This window comes from Falco peregrinus, chromosome 4 (assembly GCF_023634155.1).
Source record: "Falco peregrinus isolate bFalPer1 chromosome 4, bFalPer1.pri, whole genome shotgun sequence".
In the NCBI taxonomy this organism is placed as follows: domain Eukaryota; kingdom Metazoa; phylum Chordata; class Aves; order Falconiformes; family Falconidae; genus Falco; species Falco peregrinus.
Genome location: NC_073724.1, coordinates 35,977,683 through 35,988,418, shown reverse-complemented (window position 1 = coordinate 35,988,418; position 10,736 = coordinate 35,977,683). Strand labels below are relative to the sequence as shown.

The 10,736-nt window shown below is 43.4% G+C and overlaps 1 protein-coding gene across 5 annotated transcripts in view; it reads left to right on the top strand.

Annotated features, from left to right (window-relative positions):
• The first annotated feature begins 3,677 nt into the window (after positions 1-3,677).
• Positions 3,678-10,736, top strand: part of TAB3 (TGF-beta activated kinase 1 (MAP3K7) binding protein 3) — a 47,758-nt gene continuing 40,699 nt past the window's right edge. For 2 of the 5 annotated variants that reach the window (XM_055802083.1, XM_055802082.1), the window contains exon 1: positions 3,687-3,928. The gene's annotated coding sequence lies outside the window, so the exon portion shown is untranslated. Of the gene's footprint in view, positions 3,929-10,736 lie in introns of all 5 variants that reach the window. The other 3 variants (XM_055802079.1, XM_055802080.1, XR_008746853.1) reach the window with 2 other exon arrangements.

The following is a 10,736-nucleotide window of genomic DNA, read 5'->3' as shown; positions in this document are numbered from 1 at the left end:
ATTGAGGTGTTCTCATAAACCCATGACACAGGATTTATTACAGAATAGCTGGACAATTTGAGAATTTCAAACTGACATATCAGGACTAAATCCTATAGGCAGAATTAAAGTTGTTATAGAAAAAGATATCCTTCACTGTGAGCTCTGGTTCTATAGGCTTCCATCTAAATAACTCTGCTTAGATCCTTAAGTCTGCAGCTTCTTGACACAAGTAGACTATCACAGGAGTCAGCAGGATCTCATGCCAACACAAGATATTACTACAGGCCTATAGATGACTCTGCTTAGACTTCATCCCAGGTTAATTTCCTTTCATATAGAAAACGATATGAAAAAATGGTATTTCCTTACTCTAGACACACATTCCTGGCTTTTTGATAATGATGCTCATTAAGTACACAAAGACCAAAAAAATGTTACTATTTTTTGTAACGGAATCTGTGACCAATGGATGCACACTGAGTTCTACTTTATGCATCACCAAATAAAACCACTAGGCATATTTCAGTGACAAGACACACATTGCTGACCACAGTGTAACAAAGAGAAAGAACTCAGTTTTGACTTTTTAGAATCAAGACTCAGTTTATAGTGCTTACATTGAAAAGTTATGGTTTTGATTGGTAAATGGAACCAGCTCAGTATAGGAACTATTCAGACAGAAAACATGTGGAATACTAGAGGGTTGTTTTATCAAGATACTTTTCTGGCTGCAGTTCTTAGGCACAAACATGCAGAAAATTGTGTTCTTCCAAAACAGGAAAATGGGTCTCTTAGGTTGCTGTTCACAAAGCGAAAAGGGGAGCAGAAAAAAGTACATTTTTTTCTGCCTAAAAATGAATGTAGCCGGGAATTTCAATCCCAACCTGAGGCCTTTCAAAGATGGGTAGTAATAACTGCCATAAACATTAAATTAGGGGGAAAAAAAGATCACGCAAAACCCAGGGGCATTTTCATCTAGAAGTTATTACAGAATGGGATTTAACAATGAATACGATTCTACTTTAAGTTACTGTCTGAGCTGCAAGTATTGAGGGCTAGTTTTCAAATTTTTCATTGCATATATTGCATTTTTTAAAATACAGAAAATAGTGATGTATTTCAGAGCCTTGATACACTGGTTCCTCACACAGCTGTCTAAGAACTGCCCTGATTACTCAGTGCCAGCTCTCCTGGTTTCCAGCTGCTAAAACCCATTAGAAGCAGCTAAAAATACATTAAATCCTAATACTACTTTTCCATATAATCAATTGCTGTAGCTGTCATATGGGTAAGAGGAGACAAAATAACTGAATGAGCAATAAAATGAACTCCTTTCATAGACTTCTTCAGCAAAGTTAAAACATATACAATCTTTGATTTCTGGGGTAATCAGGCACCTAATACCCATAAGGATATTTTTTCTAAATTCTTGAACAGAGCACTGGCTTTGCTATGATTAATTGTGAAGTTTCAAGACTGATTAATTTGCCAGTAGCATAATCCTGCTCTCAAACCTATGACTAGCTACGGGCAGATGAAAAATACAAAGTCTCTGCAATTTCTGTTAGAACACTCCTGCTTTGAAAGTGGGATGGGTGCATATAAATCAACCAATTGCTAGATGACAGTCCACCATGGCAGTCATTGCAGAGGAAAAGCATCATTTCCAAACAAAGATAAAGGATTGGTTGCTGCCAAGCTGAGATGGAGCCATGGAGCTCACTTGTATGATGAATGTACTACACTGGTTAGCCGAGACATGCTGGAGTTGTAGTACAGGGAGTTTACCAAGAGACAGTGAGAAACAGTAGAGGGAAAGGTTTGACTCGGATGTTGATTTGAAAGATCTGGAAGCAACAAATGACAGAATGAATGAAGATAGTAGCTAGACATCATAAAAAATGCTGAACAAGCCAGGGCCAGTATGTGTAATTCAGGGCACAGCACAGAGACTCTCATGTGCATAAGGATCAACAACTATACAAAAAGGGCTGTTCCTTATGTTTTAAGAAAGTGGGAGACTAGATAGAGCTACTGGAACTATTCATTGGGTCCAAAAGCACACACTTGTTGTATTTGGAAATTATGGATTTTTTCTGAGGAATGTGTATTTGGCATCTTGATATTAATTCCAATCACAGGATAAGAATCAGTCTCTGTTAGAAAACAGCATTGATGCAGCAAGATCCTGTTTACTTCTGGTTTTGCATCTTGCCTCTCCAGAAATGCCAGTCAGGTTTGGCTTGTTTCCAATACAGGGATTGGAATACAGGAATTCCTTAATTAACTTCATGCAACTTCTGACACAGGAGCCAAGGCCTCCGCATACAGAAGATAACATGGATGAGTCAGTAATGGCACTACAAGATACATGCCCCCTCTTTTCACCCCTTCATGCCTGCACCTCCCAGCTCTCTACCAGAGTGAGATAGAAGGTCATTAGAGGAACTCTGCATCTGCTTTGATTAATTTCAGTGCAATAGTGTTTCTGTGGCTCTGATGAAGACCAGTAAGTAAGAAGAAGAAGAAAAAAAAATCTACGCAAGACAGATGCTAGCTAGAAAAAAAAAATAGTATTTGAACACACACATCCCCACACACACACCCCAAAATACAAATCATGGTCTTTACTTGGGAGGAGATGCTTTAGACCAGCTTACACCAGCATTCAAACAGAAGAACACAATCTCAAACTAAGGCCCAGCCTGTGGATGAAAAATCAGTGTACACCCACTAAACCGTCTGCAAGGCTCTGCCTCAACGGGAAGATCACAGCCTCTGATGACGTCAATGAAAAGTCCACATTGGATCAATCTGTATCATTACAACTGCCTGAAGCCTGTCCTGCAAGCAAGGGACACAAAACCACTGCTTATAACGGCACAGGGCGATGACAGCTTCGGGCAGGAGCGCAGCACATGGGCATTTTTATGCCGGTAGTGATCCCCTTCTACTCGAGTTAAGAACTGTGCTGTGAACTTTGCTTCCACACACCTTACTGTTGCTGTCAATATCCAGAATATATAACGCCCAAGTTTCGCTAAGCACCTACCCATGCTCGGGGAAAGCACCTAACCTGCCCAGGGCAAGAAGCCCTCACCCTCAGGGCTGCCCCCTCCCGCCCGCCCGCTGCCTCCGGCTCCGGGGCCGCGGGTGCCGGCCCGGCAGCCCGACGTCTCCTCCGTCCCCGCCAGGCTGCGCCGCACCCCTCTGCCACGGACCCCTCTGCCCCCTCTGCCGCGCCGATCGTGCGCCACACACGGCTGGCAGCGCCCTCACCAGCCCCCGGGGCCGGCAGCCAGGCCTCGCGGCCCCCAGAGGCCCCGGGACGCCGTGGGGGACGGGGATACAAGGGGTCCCCCGGCCGAGCGCCCGCCCGCCCGCCCGCACTGCCCCCGCTACGGTCCGCTACCGCGCGCGTTCAAACCCCCGCCCCGCCCCGCGCCGCGCCGCCAAATCTCGCGAGGGTGTGGGGGCGGCCGGCGCGCGGGCCGCGCCATGTCGGAGCCTGGTCGGCGCAGGCCGGGCCCCTCCCCCCGCCGCGCGCCCGGCGGCCTCAGCGCCCCGCACTGAGCGTGCGGCGCGTCCCGCCTATCCCGGAAGCGCTTCCCGGCCGCGCGGCGCGCTCCGGGCCCCCTCCCCCTCTCCCCCCCTCCCCTCTCGCGGAAAGCCGGTGCCGCCCGGCGAACGCCCCCCCCCCCCGCCTCCGCGCGCCCTCACCGGGGGGGGCACGCGCCTCTCTCCCCCCTCCTCCCCCCCCAACCGGTTTGTGCCCAGGAGGAGCGGGGGGGGCCCGCGCGGGGCGCCTCCCGTGTGTCCCCCCCCGCCCCCCCCTCCCCCGGTACGGTCGCCGTCCCGGAGGCCCGGGGCAGAGGCGAGGGGCCGGGCGGGCGGGCGGGTGGGCATGCAGCCGCCGCCGCTGAAGCCGAGCCCCCAGCGCAGCACGGTGAGGGGGCAGGCCCCGGGGCGGGGGAGGGGGGACGGGACGGGGACACGGGCGAGGGGGAGGTATTCGGGGGCGGGCAGGGCTGCCCCGCTGCCGGGGGCGCCCAGTCAGGGAGGGAGGCTCAGGGCGGAGTAGGGGGGTGACACCTCCGTGCCCCCCCCCCCCAGCCCCGTTGGGGTGACCCCTAACCCCCCCGGCCGAGGGAGAGGCGGGGTGGGAGCGGGCTGGAGCCGGCGGCCGCCCCGTCGGCGGTGCGGGTGGAGACGGGCTGCCCCGGGAGCGGGGCGGGGGGCTCCGCCGGGCGCGGGCTGCGCGGGGGCGGGGGTGCGGTGACGGGAGGGTGCCCGTGTTGATCCTGCCGCTTGTTTTGCTGCCGCACTCCCACGCACCGAGCGGAGAAAACTTTGGGGTTTGTTTCTGGAGCCCTTCGGGAGAGGGGGGTGGGTTGGCTGCCCGGGGATCCCGTGCGGGCAGCCGATCGGCAGCGGCTGCGGTGTCTGCTGGGCCACAGATGCTGCCCTTGCTGTGTGAAAAATAAAAGCAGCAAATAATTTCACAGGTGAAAGAGCTGCCGCTGCCTCTTTGACGTGTTGTCTGCAGTATGATGCTGCTGCTGTTGTGGCTTGGCTCTGGAGATAGAAGGCCCCCAAAGGTAGCGAGGCCTTAGTTGTGCTCTGGCCAGAGTCTTGTCTTCGGGTCAGGTTTGAGATCTTACCGATTGCTTGTGTTGGCTGCCGGCAAGAACAGCTCGGATTTTCTTTTGGTTTGTTTTTTGATGTCGGTGAATATGGTGGAAGGCTGCTACTCTTATTTATGGTTTGATACTGTTCCAGTGTTAGCATTTGACTATGCAGTTGGTGTGTTTTCCCCTCATTCAAACATGATGTGTAACGTGATGTTGGCTGCTCTTTCCCTTGCTTTAGCAAGGAGAAAGCAGGGAGATGAAAGCAATTGCTTACATGGCTTGACACTAACTATATTTTGGAGTTTGCTAGGAAATCCCTGTCACCAAAAAAATGGAATGTCCCAGGTATGCCACACTGGAAGTTAATTGAAAAACTTTGAGCAAGACACTACGTTCAGGCAAATATGCTTAAACTGTCTTAGAAGGTTTCAGTGGTAACTAATGTGAAGATGCTGTTGGTAGTCTGTTAATATCTTTATAGCTGATGAATACAGTAAATATTAGCTAAATAAACAACTGGCTAAAAAGATGGCTATTTGTAATGCTTTTATAATTACATTTCAAGATTTTTCAGCTTAATGTTGTAGGGTAGCTTTCCTTTCTCCCTCTTCATCCATTCTAAATAAATACTGAGAGTGGATAGGTGAACCCAGTTCTGCTGATGTATTGATAGGCATCTGTTATTTTTAGTGCTGGTGTTCACTGTCATAAAATTGAGTCGTAGTTGTTTATAGGCTTATGTTCTGTAGTAGGTCCACTTGGCCAGTTCTGATTTCAGAGGGCTTAGTATCAAAGAACTCCTAAAACTTACAGGTAAAGCCTGCGTGGTTGAAGGTCAGTGTCTGTTCTGATAGCTTTGTTTTCCCAGATGTGTGAGAAGAGCAGTACTTTCTTCTGCCCCTTCTCAAGTATATTTTCAGTTAACATATTTCATTTAAAAAGAAGAAATGTTAAATTCATTTCCTCTTAGTACTGAGAGAGGAACAGGCTTCTTAAAAATAAAGTATTTCACAACATTTGTTAAAGCCTGCCCTTTGTCCTGTCTTGTGAAGGGTGTCAGTTGATAACAGCAATCTGAAAAATGCCGTAACAGCCTCTATTAATGTATACATAGACTGTCTCAGTTCATCCATAAAATTATTAACGTATCACATTTTACACGCATTAGTAAAGGATAATAAAGACAGCATTTAAGTCTGCCTTTAACCTTAAATCGTTTAGGTACAGTGAGCTGGGTGTGATTGATGCTTATTTTGAAACTATACTTTTATGATGTATTTTTATCTGGCTTGGGTATAACCTTTAGCGTAAGTGATTACAGTTAAATGTAAAGAGGGTATTGTGAGTTCTGTGTCCACTCTCTTGCTGTTTCCTGGATCTCATCTAGGCTCCTTTTTCCTTCCATTAGTTGTTATCTTGATGAAGACAAGATGGGTTGAATAGGTGTTGTGAAAGTGTGTCCTCTTTTCCACCCAACTTTGGTGGTATTTCTGTGCTGATGTCTGTCCATTGAGTTGTAAAGGAGTAATGGTAAATGTTAAACCTAGTGGTAAAGGGTTTCTTTCATGTCATCCAAGAGAATACATTAATGTGATTCTTAAGGTTATCTGGTACTAGCTTGCCTGTTTCTGTCCCCCCTCAAAAATCATGTAGTACGTAAATGAAGTTAAGTTTTTGGTTGCACTGGTCTGTAGATACCTTCTCCTGACTTTAAACCTGTGATGATTCATTTTGTATGTTTTTTTAAATAGCATAAGTAGCCTGAAAGTATGACCTGCAGAAGTATTCTTGGTTAGGGTCAGAGTTAGGTTTTTTTATGTACTGCAATACATAACTCAATAAAACATCTTCTTAAGTTGCGTATTTATTATTTTTCAAAGAGCTGTATCTTCAAGTGGAATGATAATTCAGCTTTTTACTTTTACAGTGGCAATGTTGTAGCAAAATTGCTAACAACACAAGCAAAAGGCTTTGATTTACTTCTTTAACGCAAAAAATATTTTAGCGATGATCCAAACATTAAGTAAATTATCAAATCTAATAAAGTTTGGATAATGTCAAGTCTCTCATGTATGTGTAGTCATTCAACTCAACTATAGTATGACATTTTGTTCTAGGAGTGTCTGTAGACTGCTCTTTCCACTGCTGTGAGCTGAAGTAGGTGCAGTGCCTGGTGTATGTGTACCTATGTTGCCCACATGAATGGAAGTAAAGGTATTTGCAGTGAAAAAGTTATTTTTGTTACATGGTACATTTAAAAGGCAGGTGACAAATGGAGACTGAAACTAAGAGAGAGTTTATGCAAAGCCTCAAACTTTTTCGTAAGCACGTTTTTTTAAGTTTTAAGTGTTTTTAAGTTACAAGGTAGAAATATGTGACTTGTGGTTTTGCAATATTTTTTCCTGTCCCTATTACTGTCTTCACTGAAACAGAAAAATAAAGCTAAACTGGAAATTGGTGGTGCTGCCCAGTGCAATAAACTGATATTAGGATATTACTTTCAAATCCCTGCCAAACGTTTCTGGTATTATTTGGCCCTTTTTGCAAGTTGGAGCTCTCCTTCAGTTATCTATATAATGTACATTTTCTGTAAAATGTTTTTTCTTTATGGGCACAGTAGACTAAAATGTTGTCTGAAGGGTGATATCAGCTGTCATGTTCTTGTGAAAGACCAGGAATCGTCTTGTTGAGATTGAATGTGTGGTGATGTCATGGTGCCAATTCACATGTGTGGAGCATTCTTTCTAAATGGAAGGATGAGAGTTTTGAAATACTTGTTTAGACTCATGTATGCAAATGTTGAAGGTGTTGGTTGAAAACATTCTAGAATAGGTTCTTGTACTCTGCCAAACCTTGAAGTATCGAAGTTGTCCTTTGAAAGGCTTTCAATTTGTGCATATGCTAGTAATACTATGCAAATTTGTCTCTGCAGCTTCAGACAAATGATGTAAATCTGACCTGAAAGTGCAGATGGTTCTGTGGTACTGAGTATCCGTTCCGAGTATCTCTTACTCTGTATGAGGTGGATAATTGGTCAGTGACTTTGGTGGTGTGTCAGTCAGTGCTGAAAAGGTGGCACTGTGGTATTAGTATCCAGGAGACTCATGTGCACAACTACCAGAAAAAACATCACTAATACCTTTTTATCAACATGAGAAGCTGAAATACATCTGGCAAAATTCAGTATGTTACAAGACGGTGAAACAAAGTTACAATACCACTAATAAACCAGACTGATCAAGATGGGCAGCAAGTTCTTAATGGTTGTTTTTTTTCTTGTTCTTTTTCTCTTTTTGAAGATTAATTATGCTAGATAGATCACACTCTGTGTGTGTCTCAGCTTAATGCCAGACTGGAATTAACATTTCAGTATTCTTACACCCCATTGATTACTACATTGAATGTTCTTCAAGTACTCTTTCATAACAGCCAGCATAGCACTACAGTATAAAAGTGGAAAATCTTTGTAAGGTTATATACAGCTTTGTGTTCTCAATAAGCATTAGTTCTTGAATTCCAGGTGGGGTTTGTTTTATTCAGGGCCTGAATTTAAAGTAGTGGTGTTTTAAAAACATCTTCAGTGCATTACCAGGTTTCTTCCTAACCTAGCTCTATTGTAAGGAAAACTAGTTCACCCTTTGCTCTTTTCAGAGGGTTGTATAAAGCAGGGTGGCTTTGTAAGCAGAGTGAAGATAAAGAACAAAGAATAGAGATAAAGGTCCTTCTGCTATAATAGTATTCAGCAACCTGATTGTCAGAGCTTAATTATAGATGTTTACCTACCTGCATGTGGGCTTGCTGGTGGATAATTAAGAATGTTTTCTTAAAAACACCTTTCATCAGATTATGTTAAATCAGTCATGTTCTAGATGCAGTATGTTTTCAAATCAAATTGCATATCCACAAAATGTATATTAATTTGAAAAGTGGATCAATTTCTGTGAAATCATGGTTGTTCTAGGGATACTTTTAGAAAAAAAATGATACTGTCAGTATTTTCTTGGATGTTGTGGCAGAAAAAAAATTGGATGCCTTGATTGTTTATCAGATTCAATAACAAGAACCACAGCAGTGCTAGTATTTTAATCTCACTGCAGCTTTCCCTTCCTTGGTTATGCTCTAAGGTAATTTGTCCTGAAGTCACATCTGTTTGAACAATTTGTACTGGTTTACAATGTCACAACTTCCTGAATACAGCTGGTGAAAGGCTTGTTTTGTTCTATGTATGTCATAGCAATTGTTACATTGGTATAAACCTTGAAGTATAATTCTTATTGTTCTGTGGGAGCTTTATGTACTTTGGCTTGACTCAAGCTGTGGACATTTATTCCTAACACTTGAAAGAGTAATGGTCTTGTTTTCTTTGGGTTTTGGCATTGGGCATGGGATCAATAACAGTTCAGAGCAAGTAGAGGGGGTTGTTGGGTTTTGGTTGGTTGTTGGGTTTGGGTTTGATGGTGGTGGTAGAGTGTTTTTTTTTACCTGGACATTGTGCAAGTTATGAAGGAAATGTAGAACTTGGGTTTCATGTTGATGTTCTTGAAGATCAGCTTGCAGAAGTAGTAAGACAGGTGCTAGGTCTTTTGTAGAGTATTGCTGTTGAAATGTATCTGCTGCCCTTATTTCATTAAATTCTTAAGATTTTCTTGACGGAATAGTAATTTTCATTGTAATCCTGTTGATGTCAGATCAGAAATTGCACGTCCAGATAAGGCAAAGTGTTAATTTGGCACAATTTCACTCAGTTGCTTCATACTTGATCAAAAAATGTTATTAGGATAAATTTCTACTAGCAAGCTTTTCTACATCAAGTACCATTTTTCTTCTTAGCACTGACCTGAAGGTGGTAAAAACTATTATTTTCTGGGTAGTTCTGCTGAAATGCCACTATATGCCCTTTTCTGGTACAAATCAGGTTTTAGTTGCTAGGTGATCTGGTAGTGTACAGATGTGACTTGAATAATCTTGGAATTGCTGAGTAAGTGTAACTGAACTCAGAACACTCATATGAAATTGTGTTCAGAAAGAGACATATTTGTCAGTGCTTTTTTAGATGAGCATGGGTTTTGCAATTCATTTGTAAGTTTCAAATGGATACCATGGGGTAAGAGTTACTTTAGTTCGGATCTCTGCCTGGTTTCCTGCTGTTAGGACAGCATTTTGAAAATGTGGTTATAAAACCTTGTTTGGTGTTCCTTCTTTCATGAGCATCAATGTTTTATAGAGGTGTTTCAAAACAGATCTCACTGTTGGTCTGAAAATGCTTCATGTGTTATGAGCGTTTTGAATAATTGTGCAGGATGATGTATACAGTTTTGTACTTTCTCTTGCTTTCATACTGAAGATGTTAGCCTTCAATGTGTACTGGTTTCAGTAGCAGGTGGTGACTGTGAGGTAAGTCCCTGTTCACATCCAGTTTCCTTCTGTGTTGGTTTGAGCTTATTAGCACTTTCTGTAATAAATATATTCTTTTACTATTGTTTACTTGGAATATCCAGTTTAAAGGAAGAGAAAGGGAAAGCAGTTTCTACGGTATCTGTTGCAGCAGAGTTAAGTTTATAAATGGCAGAATGTAGACCCCCTTAAATGAAATCTGCCTCTGCTTTTGAAGCCCTTTCTCTAGATACAGTAAATGTTTTTGCTTTAGAGAAAGTTCCAAGTCAAGTAAATGTCCTACCTGCCAGTCCTTTTCCAGATTCGGGAGTTGAGGTAAATGAGGCTGAAGGTAGCCTTAGGCCTAAGAGAGACTGAAATAAGATCAGCTTTTTCAATCTGTCTTCAGAAGTTATCTACTATATTTTAAAAAAAGTAAAAAACTCACGCAAGTGTTGAAATAGAGTTCATTCATCTAGGAAGCAGGGGTCTATGAGAAGGAGATGAATTAGTGGCTTCTGTAGAGGACAGCTTTAAGTTTTTTCAAAGACAAACAGGAAAATTGCTCTCAGCAACTCTGTACAGGAGGTCTTGATATTTTTAGTACCATTAACTGGTTGACAGCTTCCTATAGTAATGTGGACATTGAGGGATCTTCACTGGTCTTTCCTATTGTTACTCAGTGAGGTGCTAGTACCAACAACACAGACATTGCTGGTACTGTGATGAACAGGACTTCTGTTTCTGGAG